The 19,193-nt window shown below is 46.1% G+C and overlaps 1 protein-coding gene and 1 non-coding gene across 2 annotated transcripts in view; one reads left to right on the top strand and one right to left on the bottom strand.

Annotated features, from left to right (window-relative positions):
* Positions 1-19,193, top strand: part of LOC124551153 (G-protein coupled receptor moody-like) — a 171,587-nt gene that overhangs the window by 87,816 nt on the left and 64,578 nt on the right. The window lies entirely within an intron of this gene.
* On the bottom strand, positions 2,235-2,307 carry Trnat-agu. Its single transcript has one exon. It is a non-coding gene; the product is annotated as a tRNA-Thr (tRNA).

Raw genomic sequence — 19,193 nt, 5'->3', positions numbered from 1 at the left:
ATAGCACTTGCTCCTTACATTCTCAATTGTTTGTCGGATGTTTTCCGATCTCTGTCTTCGATTACAGTTTTTACCCTCTACAACTCCCTCCGGTACGTTGGAAGTCATTCCGTCATGCCTTAACACGTCCGCTATAACCCTCTCCCTTCTTTTTGTTAGTGCCTGCAAAATGTTCCTTTCTTCGCCGATTCTGTGGAGAACCTCATCATCCCTGCCCACCTAGCTTTCTACGTCCTTCTATAGCACCGCATCTCAAAAGCTTTGATTCTGGTTTCCCCACTGTCCATGATTCACTACCATACAATGCTGTGCACCAAACGTACATTCTCAGAAATTTCTTCCTCAGATTAAGGCCGATGTTTGATGCTAGCAGACTTCTAATGGTCAGGAATTCCCTTTTTCCTGTTCCAGTGTACTTTTTATACCCTCCTTTCTCCTTCCATCATGTGTTATTTTAATTCCAAGGTAGCAGAATATTCCTTAACTTTTCACGACCACCAATTAAGTTGGTAAGTTTATCGCTAATCTCGTTTCTGTTACTCCGCACAACTTTCGTCTCTCTTCTGTTTACTTTCAACCCATATTCTGTACTCATCAGACCGTTCACTCCATTCAGCAGATCCTGAAATTCTTCTCCACTTTCACTCAGGATTGGAATGTCATCACCGAATCTTATCATTGATATCCCTTCACCTTGAATTTTAATCCCACTCTTGAATTTTCGTTTTATTTCCGCCATTGCTCCTTCAATGTACAGAGTGAACAGCAAGGGCGAAAGACTGTATCCCTGTCTTATACTGTTTTTAATCCGAGCATTTCATTCTTGGACTTCCATTCTCGTTGTTCCCTTCTGGTTTATTATACACATTCTGTATCATCCGTCTTTCCATATAGGTTATTGCTATTTTTCTCAGAATCCCGACGAATAGTAGTGGACCTAAAACTGAACCCTGTGGAACTCCGTTCCTTATTTCTGCCTGGTCACCAGAATACTCTCTCTCCTTTACAAATAATTCAGTGCCACTTTTTCGGGTCGCAGTCGCATAGCTCAGTCGGTAAGACTTGCAAAAAGCGAGAATCATGGTTCAAGTGTGGGTCCAGGAAACAATTTCAATATGTAGGAAACATCAATTTCTTAGTTTATGTCGTAATTCTCTTTTAGTATTTTCATGAAGAGGCGATCCTATCAGATACTTTTTCGGACTGACGGCTCGGGTGGCTAACGAGTGAGAAAGAGAGATTAGCTGAGCGCGTCAACGGTGGAGAACTGGAGGCAGTGGGAAAGAAAAACCGTGTGGGTGTCTTGTTTGCAGTGGGAGGCGGGAGTAGAAGGCACCACGCCCCTGAAGGAAACAATTTCACGGTGTCTCGGAGACGCGCCCTGGGAGGGCAGTGGCGGCTCAAGCAGAGTAAAGGGCCGGCCAGGAAAAAGGGCGCAGGGCGTTAACCCTTAGGGCGGTGTGGCGCGCTGCAGCGGCGATGGGACCCACACAGCATCGCCCCAGGTGCGTGGCCGCCACAGAGTCATCACCCTCCATGGTACCGGCACTGAAACTGAAACGGCCAGGTCTTGACGAAGCCAGTCTTACGAAGTCGATAGCAATTGCTTCTACATCTACACAAGTACTCGGCAAGTCATTGTATATCTACATCTACATCCATAGTCCGCAAGCCACCTGACGGTGTGTGGCGGAGGGTACCTTGAGTACCTCTATCGGTTCTCCCTTCTATTCCAGTCTCGTATCGTTCGTGGAAAGAAGGATTGTCGGTATGCTTCTGTGTGGGCTCTAATCTCTCTGATTTTATCCTCATGGTCTTTTCGCGAGATATACGTAGGAGGGAGCAATATACTGCTTGACTCTTCGGTGAAGGTATGTTCTCGAAACTTTAACAAAAGCCAGTACCGAGCTACTGAGCGTCTCTCCTGCAGAGTCTTCCACTGGAAGACTGTACGGTGCAAGGTGGAGGGTGTCTTGTACCATTGCTAATTAGATTTCCTGTTTCACTCGCAAATGGAGCGACGAGAGAAACACTGACTGTAGGCGTCCGTGCGATATCTGATTTCTCTTATCTTGCCTTCGCGGTCCTCATATGAAACGTACAAGGGGTTGGACAAAAATATGGAAACGTTGCCAGAAATGTGTCCAACACACGTGCACATGAAGACACACAGGAACTAATGACATTAGCTGCCACTAGACACAGATTTAAATCAATGGCGAAAGTTGAAAATTTGTGCCAGACCAGGATTCGAACCTGGGTCTCGTCCTTACTAGGCACGTGCGTTGACCAGTGCGCCATCCGGACGCAGTGGTCATCACAACTACACGGACTACCCTAGCACGCCTCCTGTAGACCCAAATCCTCAACTTATCCCCACACTAGCAACGTAGTCCCCCTTGCACATTATCCTCATTACGAGTACTTGCGGCATTTCCCAGATTCCAAGTGTGGTGTGCATCCGCACCAAAGTGATCGACTGATAGTCAAAAATAAAAAATAAAAAATAAAAAATGCTCTGAGCACTATGGGACTTAACATCTGAGGTCATGAGTCCCCCTAGACTTAGAACTACCTAAAACTAACTAACCGAAGGATATCAGACACATCCATGCCCGAGGCAGGATTCGAACCTGCGACCGTAGCAGCAGCGCGGTCCCGGTCTCAAGCGCCTAGAACCGCTCGACCACAGCGGCCGGCGACTGCTCGTGCTCAAGTTAATTATACACTACTGGAGAATGAAAAGAGAACACATTAAATTCGTCGACCCAGTAGTTTTACTGACACGCTCTTGAGGACATATACGACAAACGATCACACCGACAGTTCCATACGCACCTGAGCACAGTCGACAGTGCAGGGTATGCGAAATGTCGGCGGTAGTACCGTGTAAGCCACACTTTTTCATCAATGCAGGCTGCACTCCTCCCATGGAGTCAATAATAGAGGTGACGAATGGAGTCTTGCGAGTGGCCTGCTACTGCAATTTGCACCTGGTGCCTTAATCGGGGCAAATTTCCTGCTGCTCTTGCGCATCCCGAAAGATGACGTTTCATCCAGTCGCAAACGTGCTCTTTGGGGGACAGATCTGGGGATCACGCTGGCCAGGGTAGTGGATGTACGCCTTGGAGAGGAAGCTGGGTGTCACGGGATACGTGAGCAGTGAGTGCACTGTCATGCTGATAAAGCACATCGCCCTCTCGATACAAGAACGGTGGCACGACGGACTGAATGATGTTATGGATGTTCTGTGCACTGTTCAATGTTCCCGCTGCGGTCACCAGAGGAGAATTGTCACTACAAGACATGGCTACCCACGCTATGATGCTCGGTAATTGCCCTGTGTACCTCCGTCGTATACAGTCCAGACGTTAGCGCTCCCTTAACGATGCCACACACGGGTACGACCATCAGTGGCACCGAGGCAGAAGCGACTCTCGTCACTGAAGACAACATGTCATCATTCGTCTTTTCGTAAGCGCCTACCGCGACACTACTGGGTGCGGGGTGCACGATGTTGGGGCGAGAGCAGGAGACGCCCTAACGCGTGTTTTGCGGAGACTGTAGCGAATGGCCATCGCTGATAATCCCAGAACACACAGTGCCTAATACTTTGTGAAGTCGTGGTGCGGTCCGATACGGCACTTCTAGGCTTGCATTGATGCATCGCCGCTGTGTGGACCCATGCTGATGGACACGTGCACCTCCTGCTCATGACTGGCGAAAACATCGATGCATTGTCGAGACCTCTTGCCACATGCAGTATGACTGCCCAAACTCCCGCAGACCTCGTTCAAACTCCGTCAGATATAGAAACGGTTCGTTTATTCGCTGTTGCCGCATGCTAACTATATTGCAGACACAGACGAGCTCCGTGTGCCACTACAAACTAGCTGCTACTGGCCGTGGAGGTGAACAGCCGCTGTTAAGCTTGCAACATTCCACGGCTGAAAACGCAGTTCGTGGTTTGTCTGCAGTGCTGCGCGTTTGATCATCGCATTAACTGCACTCTCGTACTGTCCAGTGCAAGTACGGCGTGCCTTAGTTGCTAGCGTCAGGATGTTCTTTTTTCGTTTTCCAGTAGTGTACACGAGGTGTTTGTTCTTTCGGACATGCGCTGAAGAAAAGACACCACATATAAAATTGAGGTGAGACATGTCCCAAAGAACACACTCCATGTATACAGGGTGTTACAAAAAGGTACGGCCAAACTTTCAGGAAACATTCCTCACACACAAATAAAGAAAAGATGTTATGTGGACATGTGTCCGGAAACGCTCAATTTCCATGTTAGAGCTCATTTTAGTTTCTTCCACCTACGCTCAATGGAGCACGTTATCATGATTTCATACGGGATACTCTACCTGTGCTGCTACAATATGTGCCTTTACAAGTACGACACAACATGTGGTTCATGCACGAGGGAGCTCCTGCACATTTCAGTCGAAGTGTTCGTAGGCTTCTCAACAACAGATTCGGTGACCGATGGATTGGTAGAGGCGGACCAATTCCATGGCCTCCACGTTCTCCTGACCTCAGCCTTCTTGACTTTCATTTATGGGTGCATTTGAAAGCTCTTGTCTACACAACCCCTGTACCAAATGTAGAGACTCTTCGTACTCGTATTGTGGACAGCTGTGATACAATACGCCATTCTCCAGGGCTGCATCAGCGCATCAGGGATTCCATGCGACGGAGGGTGGATGCATGTATCCTCGCTAACGGAGGACCTTTTGAACATTTCCTGTAACAATGTGTTTGAAGTCACGCTGGTACGTTCTGTTGCTGTGTGTTTCCATTCCATGATTAATGTGATTTGAAGAGAAGTAATAAAATGAGCTCTAACATGGAAAGTAAGCATTTCCGGACACATGTCCACATAACATATTTTGTTTCTTTGTGTGTGAGTTGGCCGTACCTTTTTGTAACACCCTGTATAATTAGGGTGAGGATGACAGTTGGTCACTTTAGTGCGGAAGCACTCCACGCTCTAACTCTTACAGTGATCGCCGAAATGCCGCGAGTAATGTGGATAGAGGGCAGGCCGCACTACATCAGTAGTGGGTAGGTAAGTTGAGGATTTGGGTCTGACGGGAGGCGCGCTGGCGAAGTCCGTGCAGCTGCGACGGCCACTGTGTCCGGATGGCGCACTGGTCAGCGCGTCTGGCTAGTAAGCAGGAGGCCCTAGTTAGAAAACCAGGTGCGGCACAGATTTTCAACTTTTCCCCACTGATTTCAATCAATGCGCACTGGCAGCTAAAGTCATTTATTCCTTTTTCTGGATGTGAGGTCCGCCAGTTACGCAAAACACCGTTTTTCTCAGTACCCATACATGTTTCGGCACGACTGTGCCATCATCAGTGGGCTTTCGTTTTTATTTATTCTGCAATATGAACATTTTTATTAAATGATTATAAAAAGGATTGCAGTTTTATATTAATCATTTAACAAAAATGTTCATATTGCAGAATAAATAAAAACGAAAACCCACTGATGATGGCACAGTGGTGCCGAAACATGTTTGGGTACTGAGAAAAACGGTGTTTTGCGTAACTGGCGGACCTCACATCCAGAAAAAATTTTAACTGCAAACACGGCCAATACAAGGAGTTGCCAATCAAAAAGAGGTCATTAACTCCTTTGTGTCTCGACTTATTTGTAACAGCCGCGGGATCGAAATTGTGTTTGTTGTTTCGCACATGCCCGAAAGAACAGATACCACGTGTACAGATGCAGATTTCACAAAAGCCTGAAGGCTGCGCTGTAGTACAGAACGGCACCTGTGCTGTGTTCTCAATATGCTGCAAGTGTCAGTCGCGTCCAGTGTAATTTTGAGTTCATTATGTCGGAGGTAAATGGGTTGAAACGTGCCATAATTGTCGGTGTTCGTACGGTTGGCGCTTCCGTAACCAATGGATCCGAACTGTTTGGTGTTTCGCGAAGCACCGTATCGACGAGTTATACTGAGTACAGGGAAAGCTGTAAAAATCATCCGCAAAGTCACAACGTTATCGAGAATGTATGGTGCGTCATTGTGAGAGACGGCGATTGAAGGGGACTGTGACAGAAAGTATGACGAGGACAGGAGCAAAGGCCACTGCAGAACTGAATGTCGCACCCGCCAATCCTCTGTGCGCCAAAGCAGCACGAAGACGATCCCAGAAGCAGGGAACTGCACTGTACCAAGGCCGACAGGCATGGAACTCCAGACAACCGGAAGCTCTACAACACAGCGCATTCACATTTGCATGCTTGCATACAACATTCTCGCTGTTACTTCTGCTACTAATGTACCAGCTTTTCACATTTCCAATGGACTATCTCGAGCATACATTAACCTGTGATTTTGCAATGTTGATCACTTAAATATGTCAGCTAGACAAATGTATTCCCGAAATTTCATTGCTCTACATTAATTACGTCCTGTTGTTGCAATTTTTTTCTGTCGATGTATTTAATCGGCTTGACTGTGTAAAGCAGCACAGCACTAATTCTGTACTAGACCGTTGTACAATTGTTTTCTGACTCATCTCATTCGGCTTACAGTTTTTGCATAACCTATGTGTCAGTCCTCCCCCATTATATTGCAAAGAGTGTGGTGTAAGTCATCAAGACAGACCAGAGTTTCCCTGCTACAAAAAACCAGCAATACGGACTATTTGTGGTGTAACCTGAAGAACGCCCTGCATGAGCCTCTCTCCCACGTACACTTCGCGGAAAGTCCGTGAATGTAAAACTATACAGCCTCGAGCTCGCAACGGACTCCTACCGATAATCGTTGTTCCCGCGTCCAGTCTCGACTGAAACAGGAAAAGTGTCTAACGAATAGTTGCTGCGCCACATACTATTTTGTGGCTTGTGGGGTGCAGATGTATTTCCGCTACAGTCCCAGACCTTTTGTGATCCAGCAACTGAAGGTCGCACGGCAGTCTATGGTAAGAAATGGTCATGAAATACAACCGGAAACAAATCATGTTTCGATTTTTTTTTCTGCGCAAACAACGACTCCTGCGAAACTCAACGACGTCTTGTACACACGAAGTAATGAGTGCTTTCGATAAGGTATCTCAAAGTGACTGTATACTGGTGGACTTCCAGAAGACTTTTGACACCGTTCCTCACAAACGGCTTCTAATCAAACCGAGTAGCCGTGGAGTATCTCGTCTGTTTTGCCTCTGGATTCGTGATTTCCTGTCAGTGAGGGACACAGTTCGTAGTATTCGACACAAAGTCATCCAGTGAAACAGAACTGATACCTGGCATTTCCCAAGAAGCGTTATAGCCGCACCGCTGTTCCTAATCTCCAAAAATGATTGAGGATACAATCTGAGCAGCCCTCATAGGTTGTTTACATACTATACCATCATTATCCGTCTGGTAAAGTCATCGTGAGATCAAAACCAACTGCGAAACGACTTAGACACGATATCGGTATGGACGAAAAGTGGCAACTGTCTCTAAATAATGAAAGGTGTGGGGTCATCCACATGAGTGCTAAAAAGAATCCGTTAAATTTCGGTTACTAAGTAAACACTTAGGGACTACAATTACGAACAACTTAAATTGGAACGATCACATAGATAATGTTGTGGGGAACAGGAAACAACGGATACGATTTACTGGATGCAACACGTCTACTAAAGAGACTGCCTACACTACACTTCTACGCCCTGCTGTGGAGTACTGCTGTGCGGTGTGGGACACACATTATTAGAGGTCGATGGAGGACATAGGAAAGTCGAAAGATAAGCAGATCGTTTTGTATTGTCGCAAATAGGGAGCGAGTGTCACGGATGTGATACACGAGTTAGGATAGCAGCCATTGAAACATAGGCTTTCTTCTTTCAAGAAATTTGAATCACCAACTTTCTCCACCGAATGCGAAAATATTTTGTTAATGCCCTTCTACATAGAGAGAACACCGTAATAAAATAAAAATAAAAAATCACATGTCGTACAGAAAGATTTAAGTGTACGTTTTTCCCACGCGCTGTTCAGGAGTGGAATGCAAGACAAATGGCCTGCAAGTTGTCGTTTTATAAATAAAAACCAATTTTTTCTTGCTCCAATGTATTTCACTTGTTCCAAACGCGTCACTGACGATGATGATTGGTTTGTGGGGCGCTCAATTGCGCGGCCATCAGCGTCCCTACAAAGTCCCAATTTTTACACAGTCAAATTTTTTACCCAGTCCAATCTAGCGACTATCACGAAAGATGATGATGAAGATGAAAAATGATAAGGACACCACAAACACTCAGTCCCTGGGTAGAGGAAATCGCTAACCACCCGGCTGGGAGTCGAACTCGGGACCCCGTGATCCAGGGGCAGCAACGCTAGCCACTATACCACGAGGTGCGGACCAAACGCGTTACTCCTTTTACTTTAAGGCATCTGTAATGGAATCCAGATAGATACAGTTTTGTTTTGATATGCGATATTTGTAGATTATAACACACTTCTCGTCTTGTTATTTGACGTGGATAAGTGGTTAATTTGGTTACTTGCAGTTATTCGACTTTGGCTGGCATCTACGTTTCCTCTAATCTAGTTACATGCTGCAGCTCGCATATAACCCCACTTACGAAAAGTGTGCCACGCATTCTAGTGTGAACTGGAGAGTAGTCATGTATATGTAGATTTGATTGTTTATTAATTATCCGTCCTGGAGGGGCTGATCTGTTAGCGCTGCGGCCCAGCGTGCGTGTTTGGAAACAGATGTTTCGGCGACTGCGGATTACGTCGTCGTCAGCAGAGCACAAAAAGCGCCTGCAGTAAAGCATTATGGCGCCGACGACGTGGGAGGGGCAGCGATTCATCTCCCGCGGTCGGCTGGACCTCTGCCAGAGACAAAAGCAACGGAGGGGCGATCCCGCAATAAATACACTGTGGTGCTCGCAGCCACCAAGTGTCGCGCTCTTGTACACGCAGTGGCTGGTTCCCCCACCAAGTCAGGCTAGGCTGGTACAGTAGCTGCCTGTCCGGCTCTCAGTTAACTTAAAGTTCGTGGGAAGGCTGCCCAATTCGTCCCGTCGTCAGTCAATAGTGTATCCGACAGTCACAATGACTTTTTCCTGTTAAGTCTCAAAATACGTGTTTCTCCTTTTTTTGTCACGAGTCAGGAACATTGGATAGTAAGACAAGTATCCATTTTTTTAAGCATCAGTCTTCCGTCTGGTTTGATGCGGCCCACCACGAATTATTCTCCTATGCCAACCTCTTCACCTCAGAGTAGCGCTCGCAACCTTTGTCCTCACTTATCTGCTGGATGTATTCCAATCTCGGTCTTCCTCTACAGTTTTTACCCTCGGCAGCTCCCTTCTAGTACAGTGAAGTAAGTTCCTGATGTCTTCACATATGTCCTACCGTCCTGGCCTTCTACTTGTCGGTCTTTTCCACATATTCCTTCCCTCGCCTATTCTGCGGAGAATCTTATCGTTCCTTACTCTATTAGTCCACTTTATTATCTACGTTCTCCTGAGGCACCACATCCCAAATGCTTCGATTCTCTTCTGTTCCGGTTTTCCCACAGTTCATGTTTCACTAGCATACCAGGCTGTGCTCCAAACGTACAGTCTCAGAAATTTCTTCCTGAAATTAAGACCTGTGTTTGATACTAGTAGACTTCTCTTGGCCAGGAATCCACTTTTTGCCAGTTCTAGTTTTCTTTTGATGTCTTGCTTGCTCCGTCCGTCATTTGTTATTTTGCTGCCTAGGTAGCAGAATTCCATAACTTCATCTACTTTGTGACCATCAACTCTGATGTTAAATTTCTCGCTGTTCTCATTTCTGCTACTTCTCATCATTTTCGCCTTTCTTCGATTTACTCTCAGTCCATATTCTGTATTTATTAGACCGTTCATTCTACTCAGTGGTTCACGTAATTCTTCTTCACATTCACTCAGGATAGCAATTTCATCAGCTAATCTTATCACTGAATATCTTCTCACACTGAATTTTATTTCCACTGCAAACCTTCCTTTCATTTCCCTCATTGCTTCTTCGATGTACAAATTGGACAGTAGGGGCGAAAGACTACATCCCTGCCTTACAAATTTTTAATCCCGGCACTTCGTTCTTGGTCTTCCACCCTTATTCTTCCCTCTTCATTCTTATAAATATTGTATATTACAAGTCTTTCCCTATAGCTGATCCCTATTTTTCTCAGAACTGCGAACATTTTGCACTACATTACTTTGTCGAACGCTCTTTAAAGGTCGACAAATCCTCTGAACGTGCCTTCATTTTTCTTCAGTCTCGCTTCCATTATCAACTGCAACGTGCCTCTCTGGTGCTTTTGTCTTCCCTAAACCCAATCTGATTGTCATCTAACATACCCTCAATTTTCTTTTCCATTCTTCTGTATGTTATTCTTGTAGCGACTTGGATGCAAGAGCTGTTAAGCTGATTGTGTAATAATTCTCGCACTTATCACCTCTTGCAATCTTCAGAATTGTGAGGATGATGTTTTTTCTGTAAGTCAGCTGGTATATCGCCACTCATACATTCTACCCACCAACGTAAACAGTCGTTTTGTAGCCATTATGGAAAGATAATTGCTCAGGTTAACAGAGATTTTATTACCGTACAAGAAATGAAAGAACAATTAAAAAACAAATTGCAGGAACTACACAGCACCTAATGTACTCAGGGTCCTCTTTCCCTTCAAGGTTATTTTTTTGGTTTTTTGTTTCCTGTCGTCTTTCCTTTACCACGTCATCAACTGATTTTTCAGCTACAGAGAGAAGCTGTAAATCTATTTTTCTCAAGATGTATTGAGTGAAATTTCGTGTCTTGAAGTTCATTCTCTCTAATACTTTCATCTCTCCTACGTTCCCAGCATTAAATACAAGATCTGCATCATAAATTGCAATTCTAACAACTGTAGCAATTGAAAATGTGGTTTTAGAGCATTGTTTCCATATGAGTGAATTCAGGGACTCATTTCGATTGATTAGTAGTTCAGGATCTGCCAGAAAAATGTAATTTGGTTTGACAACATCCAGGATACAATGTGGAAGCCTCTGCTTGTGAATGCAGCTGTTGTTACCCCTCTGAGCCTGAAGATATTTACACGAGCTAATGTGGCACAGACAATGAATGGGACGTGCATCTGTAGACACCATGTGGAAATATGTAGCCACTACTGAATGTTTGATGTCACTCACACTGGGTAGTTTCAGTCTGACAGCCTTGCCATTATAGGCTGTCATCTTCTTTGTGAGTTTTTAGTGTCCACCAATGCTCTTTAAATCTACCAAATTTTTCCCCTTCATATCACAGACAAGTTTCCTCACTCTAGAGGTCATTCTCTTCTTAATGTGTCCAATGCAAACCTTCAAGACGCACGTCGTGCAAGTTTTCTTGAAACTAATCCATCGAATCGTTGTTCATCGAGCTGGTATTTTAGTGTTGCTTCAAAAGTGGGCGTGGCAGGAAGGTCGCGTCACATATTAAATTATTTTTCAGGCCCTTCAGATGGGACTTTATTATTGAAATTTCTGGAACTTCACTTTTACTAATAAATAAAAAATAATTTGCAAAGGACACTTTCGGCCAATTGTACCGCGTGGGTATAATTAAACTTTCCCTATTTAACACGTTATAACACGGAAACTAATTACCGTACTAGGACGAAATTTGGTAGCATTAATGTCAAGGACATGAGGAAGAGAAATAAATGCAGAATCAATTCAAATGAAACAGTTTTCGTATTCTGCTACGGTACATCACACCATTACACACCGGTCCCATCACTGCTACAAAAGGGGCTCAATATGGCGCCCATGAGTGCCCAGAAGAGTCTGAAAGCGTAGGACTGCACTCCGCACAGCAGAACGAAGCAAACCATAGGCATGCTGGCTGCCTCTGTTGATATGCTGCCCTTCAGATCAGCTCATGTGTGAATGTTGCCCTGATAAACCCTGTCCTCCAGGTAGTCCCACAACGGAGTGAGATCAGGTGATCTTGCCGACCAAGCAGTTGGAAACGACCGGCTTATAATTCGATCGTCTCCAAATGTGTTTTGGAGAAGCAAGTGAACTTCATGAGCGATGTGCGGTGGGGCCCCATCGTGAACGAAAACTTTTGAGTCCAATGCGCCTCTCTCATGTAGGGCGGGTACGACATGCCGGCGAAGCATATCGGAGTAACGCTGGCCAGTCACATTGCACGTCTTTGGTCTTTGAGAGCCAACCTGTTCAAAAAAGTATGAGCCAATGACGAACGTAGCCTTGAAGCCACACCATACGGTGACATGTTCACCATATAGAGGAACTTTATGCACAGTGACTGGAGGTGAAGATGTCCACACTCGGAAATTCTGTGCATTCGCCTCACCCGTCAGAGAAAAATGAGCTTCGTCTGTCCATAGGATGGTGGAGGGCCAGTCTTCGTCATCTTCACTCCATGCGCGAAAGTGTAGAGTGAAGTCAACACTTTGTTGTGCGTCCTGTGGTGCAAGATGCTGTACGGTATGGACCTTGTGACGGATACCATTTGAGAATGTTTCGAAGCACGTTCCGTACGGTGGACCACGGGATGTTCAACTGTCGTGGCACAGCATGCGCACTGCCTGACGAACGGGAATAGCGCGCAGCGTTGTCTGCCATAGCAACGGCGACTTTATCAACTGCCTTGTGGTGCAACCGGGCGTCGGCCTCTGCCCGGAGCGACGCCCAGTTCTCCAGCTGATTCGAACTTGTTCATCATGGTCCTCACAGCACGTGGAAAAGAGGACGCTTCCGTAATCCTTTCAGCTGGCAATATTCTTGAAGCACAACTGCAGCGTTAATCATTTTGATAATAGAGCTTGACCAATAATGTCGTGGTCCTTGCGTCCGAGCTCATGATGACACGTCAACAAGTGCACTGCGACTGGTCATGTGTGTGAGACTATGAATGAGGATGACTGATGACGGCACCTGGCGGCCAGAGTTGGAACTGTACGGTGGCGCTGTGACGGATGGAAATCATGCACCCCATACTCTGGACATTAATGGTACCAAGGTTGGTACTCGTACGGTAATTAGTCTCCGTGTTAAAACGTGTTGTTGTATAGGGAAAGTTTAACTGTAACCGCCGGCTATGAACGTCCCCCCCTTAAAGCGTTGGAGGTTTTCGGTAATTCCTAAAAGATAAATCATTTGCGAAAATTTTAATGACTCGAAACTAAAAAAAAGGAAAAAAAATTTAAAAAAGCTGATGAAGTCAATACAAGTAAAAAGATCGATATCGAAAGAGAAAAATAATTTCGACAGTTTTTTTATAGTGGCCGAAAATGACGTCTGTTATGTTACGTCATAACCAAGGTTAATTACGTAGGATTTTCAGGTTAAAGTTGAGAAGCAAGCGGTTTGGAAGAAATGGCTCAAATGGCTCTGAGCACTATGGGACTTAACATCTGAGGTCATCAGTCCCCTGGAACTTAGAACTACTTAAACCTAACTAACCTAAGGACATCACACACATCCATGCTGGAGGCAGGATTCGAACCTGGGACCGCAGCGATCGCGCGGTTCCAGACTGAAGCGCCTAGAACCGTTCGGCAAAACCGGCCGGCGGTTTGGAAGAGATCGAGTGTGTTACACAGTACCGGATTTACATGAAGATCGGCGAGTACTGCAGAAGCGTACCACACACGCCGCGTGCTGCAGTAGCAGGCTAGGAGGCAGTGGACGGTTAGCGCCTCCCCCCCCCCCTCCACCCACGCTAGGCAGCTCGAGACGCCGGGTCGCCACTTGAGGGCGATTATCCACCGGGCCGGGCTGCCGGGCTGCCGGGCTGCACCAGCGGCTAATGAAGGCGGCACGCCCACTCGTAAGTGGATGCCAATTAAGGCGCGGCAGCGGTCCGCTAAACGGCAGAGCAGAGCGCGGGCGAAGCAGGCGCGGGGCAGTGTGCACAGCGGTGGGGCAGGAATACCAGCAGCGGCTGCCGTCCAACTGCCACACAGTCGTGTACATTGCCGGAGAGGAATTAGTACGCCCTGTTAGAAGTTTCCATTTCACTCGAGTTCTACTGGTGCTACTGTGCATAAGGAGCACGTGAAATGATTACATTCACAGATCAATAGCACAAGGGGTGCAAGAAGTACCGGCCCACGCTGAAACACCCGGCCTAGCCTCTACGGGCAGCAATGCAGGCACTGACTTAAGCATCCACTCGATCGTAAGATGGCGAATATTGCCCTGAGATACGTCACGCCATGCCTGCTCGACCTGTCCACGTAGTTCTGCAAGAACTGTTGTTCACGAGTCACTCCTCGTCCCATCGTATCCCACAAGTTCTCCATGGGAGACAAGATGGAACATCGTACTGGCCAGGGAAGTTGCTGCACGTCTCCCAGAGCACTCTGAGTTTCACGGGCAGTGTTTGGGCGAGCGTTATCCTGTTGGAACCACACATCACCTTCCTGTTGCAAGAACTGCAAAAGAAAGGGTCTCACAACAGTCTACACTTACCGAGCGCTGCTTGACGTCCCCTCCTGGAATACCAAGGGTGAATGAAAACTATAACTTATCTCACCTCAAACCACAACGCCTGGGAAGGGGCCAGTGTGTCTCGAACGAATGTACCCTACGAGACAGCGCCCACCATGTCTACATTGTACTTGCAAACGACCATCACTTGCTTGCAGGCAGAATCTGCTTTCATCGCTGAAGAGCACGGCGCGCCATTCTGTCTTCCACGTCGATGCTGGGGCGTGGGTGGAGGTGTGCCTGCCTGTAGCCCCACTGCTAATAACTGGATCACAAGACCTCGTGTTGACACGCCTGGGCTCATAAGCCCCTTATCTGTGCTGTGGTAGCTGTACGACCTGCCACTGCAGCGCTTAAATACGGCACTCGTGGACGCCGTCTGTGCTGCTTTGACTTCGGCAACCTCGTCTACGGGTGTCAGAATGTTCTCCCACCTGACCACTAATAGCATTGTTCTAAAGCTGACGCAGCACGTCCAATTTGTGTAGCAATACTTCGAAATGACCATCCCGTCACTCAAAAGGCCAGAATCTGATCCTTTTCAAAGTCGCTCAGTTGGCTGTAGGAAGCAGGAGAGCGTGTCCCTAGCACGGCTGCCAGCTTGCTTCCCAAGTCTCTACTACACTGAGCCTTCCAGCTGTGACCATTCCCCACTACACACAGATGCCATTTCGCATACTGCACCAATCGTGCAATATTCTACATTTCTGACGCATTCGGATGTGACAGTGGTCCGATGTTGGACTGCCCGGAATTAATACAAAAATACGTTGTTTATTACGTAGGTTTACATGAATTATTATAGTTTTTTGGGTCTTAAGTTTATTTTACACATAAAAAGAAATGTTTCACGGTGGAGTCTTAACACCAGCTCCGTTCACCGCCACCGCCTATCATAATGATGTAAATGGTCTGAAGACGGTCACATTCTTACCGAAACCAGCAACAAATGTATAAGTAAATAAATGTCTTATTGCGGTCGAGGCTGTTTTTCTTCCATTTTTGAAGTAGGGAGTTACCGTCCCATGCGTAGGCTGCCGTTAACGTCACAAAACAAACAGCTGCGTTTGGAGTGGTCCCACGACCGGACTGCTAACGAATGGCGTCGCATTGTGTTCGGCAATAAGCAGCACCTTTCACCCTTTCCCCGTTGTCGTACGGCGTGTGAGGCGTGGAGTGACTGTCTGGGCCAAAGCGAGTGAGGAAGTAGTCGGTGAGTGAGTGAGTGAGTGAGTGAGTGTTATTTTGTAAGTTTACTCCTTTCTGTGTGACAACATTTGTAGCCATTTGCTCCACATTCTTTCCTTTTAAAATATGTAAGAGCTCTGATAACGTTGCCGTTGAGCGCCTGTAAACTGCAAACACCCCCCCCCCTCCCACCACTTACTCTCTCTCACACACACACACACACACACACACACACACACACACACACAGAGAGAGAGACAGACACTCATCGTCGGCGAGTACGGCAGCGACCTGGGTAGAGGTTCCATTCTACCAATATTTTTGAGAAGCGCAACGGTGTTAGTCCTGGCCTCATGATATGGGTAGCCAGCAGGTATGGCGTCAGCTCACGACCAGTAATGACTCAGGGAACTCTGACGCCACAGCGATACGTGACGGGCGTCGTGGAGCCTCAATCGACAGTATGGTGTTGCCACTTTCCAACAGGACAACGCTCATCCACCTGCGCCACGTGTCTCTATGAAACGTCTGCGTGATACTGAGGTGTGTCCGTGGCCAACAAGATCCACAATTCTGGCCCAGATAGAACATATGTGGAGCCAACCGAGACGTGAACTCCGTCCCAGTGCCAGTATCCGAGATATCACGGACCACGTGACACCCCTCGCAAACGAATCAGTTCAGGAATGATGCAGTCCAAATGAGGTGTGATGCCATACTATTACGTGGCCTCATGCTGCCAAGTTCTTATTAAATATTTTCTCATCATTGAAATAACTAGCCCTGAAATTTCATTTCGTTTCCTCCTCCTCCTCTTGCAGGCACTTCACTTTTCTGTCATGCAGTGTGTTTCGTCTATTAGAGTACTGGTATGTTATTTCCTTGATGCTTTCGTCTCAGCGATACATTCCTAAATCGCCTCTATCCTTTTACTCCAGACAACACTCGCAAAATAAAGGGTGTATCAAAAAGAATCATCAGATATTTTAAAAAAGTCATAACAATTATGTTATTTGAGATACGTACGTAAACAATGTACTGTTCGAAAGAGCAAACGCTCGAGTTTCACTTGGTTCCCGCTAGGTAGCAGCAGTGTGTTCCCTCTTCAGTTCTAGTAAAAATGGTACCGGGATTAGAGAAAGCGTTTTGCGCAGTGCGGGTCAGTAATAACTGTGCAGCGTGAGTTTCGTACTAGGTATGGTGTGGATCCTCCTACAGCACAGAGAATTAGGCGAGAAACAGATTGTTCGTGTTAAGGCAAATCGCCGGGCCGTCCCCGAGTGTCTGAGACAGACGTCGAACGCATCCGCCATAGTTTCAAAAGGAGTTCGCATAAACCCATTCGCCGTTGAGCTGAACAGCTCAATATGCCCCCTAAATCCTTCTGGCGTGTGTTGCGTCGACGTTTACACACGTAACCGTACTAAACACAGCTACTGCAAGCTGTTCGTGAAGGTGGCAAACAACAACTTGTGGAGTTCTGTAATTTCGTTCTTGGCAAGATGGAGGATCACAGTTTTCTTCCACGCTTACTGTTTAGTAACGACGCAACATTCCATTTAAATGGAATGACAATATGAGGTACGGCACAACCAATGAAGTTGTACAACATGAGACGGACTCTTCAAAATTTAACGTGTTTTGTGCAGTTTCACGGGAAAAGGTGTATGCTCCATTTTTCTTTGCCGAGAACACTGTTACAAAAAATACGTATCTCTATATGCTTGAGAACTTTCTTTCGCCACAGTTGGAGACTGATTCAAACGACTTCATTTACCAACAGAATGGGCCACCGCCACACTGGCATCTGGAAGTGCGGGAAATTTAAATCAAAGGATTGCTGAAAGATGCATCGGTCGCACTGGATCAAATGATTCAGCCTTACGTTACTGGCGCCAGTATCACCGGACCTGACTGTACGTGATTATTTCTTGTGGGGGTTTATAAAAGGCCGCGCGGGATTAGACGAGCGGTCTCAGGCGCTGCAGTCATGGACTGTGCGGCTGGTCCCGGCGGAGGTTCGAGTCCTCCCTCGGGCATGGGTGTGTGTGTGTGTGTTTGTGTGTGTGTGTGTGTGTTAGTCCTTAGCATAATTTAGGTTAAGTAGTGTGTAAGCTTAGGGACTGATGACCTTAGCAGTTAAGTCCCATCACATTTCACACACATTTGAAATTTTTTTTTTTATAAAAGACTGTTTTTGTGCCTCTGTTACCAATAACAACGAATGAACTGAGACATTACATAACAGCAGCTGTGGAAACTGTAACTCAAGACTTGCTCGCTACAATGCGGGAACAATTTGAATACCACATTGGCGTATGCCGTGCGTCTCAAATGGGGCAGATTGAACACCTATGAAAAGGTATGAAAAAACTTTTTGAGCTCTCAATTCATCAAAAAACAAAATTTATTGTATATGTTTATTAGTTTCAAAAATATAGACGTGCCAAATCGTGATTCTTTTTGACACACGCTGTATTATTCATGGACTGAGTAAGGGAAGATATTTATAAATCGGGCTGGTGTGCAGTCCACAGATACAGATTTACTGATGACAGTGTCGGCGTATTAACTGTCGCTAAGAAAACTCTGGATTAGATACTCTGCCCTGTTACGTTTTTCATATTTTCAAACTCATTAATTAGCTAGCGTTGATGGGAGAAAACTGTAGAGCAAGCACCGTAGCATAATACATGAAACAAATCGTTCGACTGTACTGTACGCATTCTTGATCGCCGCTCTCCGATTACCCACAGTGAATGCAGTCTAGGCATGTCCCTTCAGATCATCTTTTGGACGTGAGTATTTGAGATTTAATCTAAATGTCGCACTTTTAAGCAAAATGTGTGATCATTCGCTGAAAATATCAATTTATCAAAACCAGCTAAATTTCAGTCGAGTTTCTCCAGAACAGTCTTCTAGTGTATTTATTTCAGTTAATGACAACGAAAGTATCAGGACTCGTAAGGAGCCGTCTGCTAAGGAGCAGAAGAACAGTACGCAATTGAAGTGCTGAGGAGAAACGGGAAAACACACAGTTCCATTTTTAGTGGACTGTATTTACGAACTGACAAAGTGATAGCTGTCAGTTTGCCTCCAAACTTGTCCATGAAATGAGGATGTGACCGTTTCTCCCGCTGTTTTGCCCTGTCTGTAAACTTCGAAGGAGGAGATTCCTTGTCGAGCCTCGTGGTAAACCGGAAGGTCACAGGATCGAATCCACATCAGCCCAAAAATTCTTTCCAGTCAGCCTTAACCTAGTGTTCACCTCTCAATGATGTGAAGATTCGCCAAGAACGACCTGCGGTTCGTATTCCATGCTTTCCAATTTCCCTATGCTGATTGGATTGCTGCGTATGTTGGGCACACGCAAGTCGCCAAAGTGGCGTGCAATTGAAAGACTTGCAGAGGGTAATTGAGTCACACGGAATCATTAATTATTATGACGAGATTGCACATTATCTCAGTCACTGCAAAGCAGCTGTCTAACTCATATTTAGCCTTGAGACCAGTTTGCAACGTTTT

The sequence above is a fragment of the Schistocerca americana genome, chromosome 9 (genome assembly GCF_021461395.2).
Source record: "Schistocerca americana isolate TAMUIC-IGC-003095 chromosome 9, iqSchAmer2.1, whole genome shotgun sequence".
Classification (NCBI taxonomy): Eukaryota; Metazoa; Arthropoda; class Insecta; order Orthoptera; family Acrididae; genus Schistocerca; species Schistocerca americana.
This window is presented reverse-complemented; position numbering and strand designations above follow the sequence as displayed.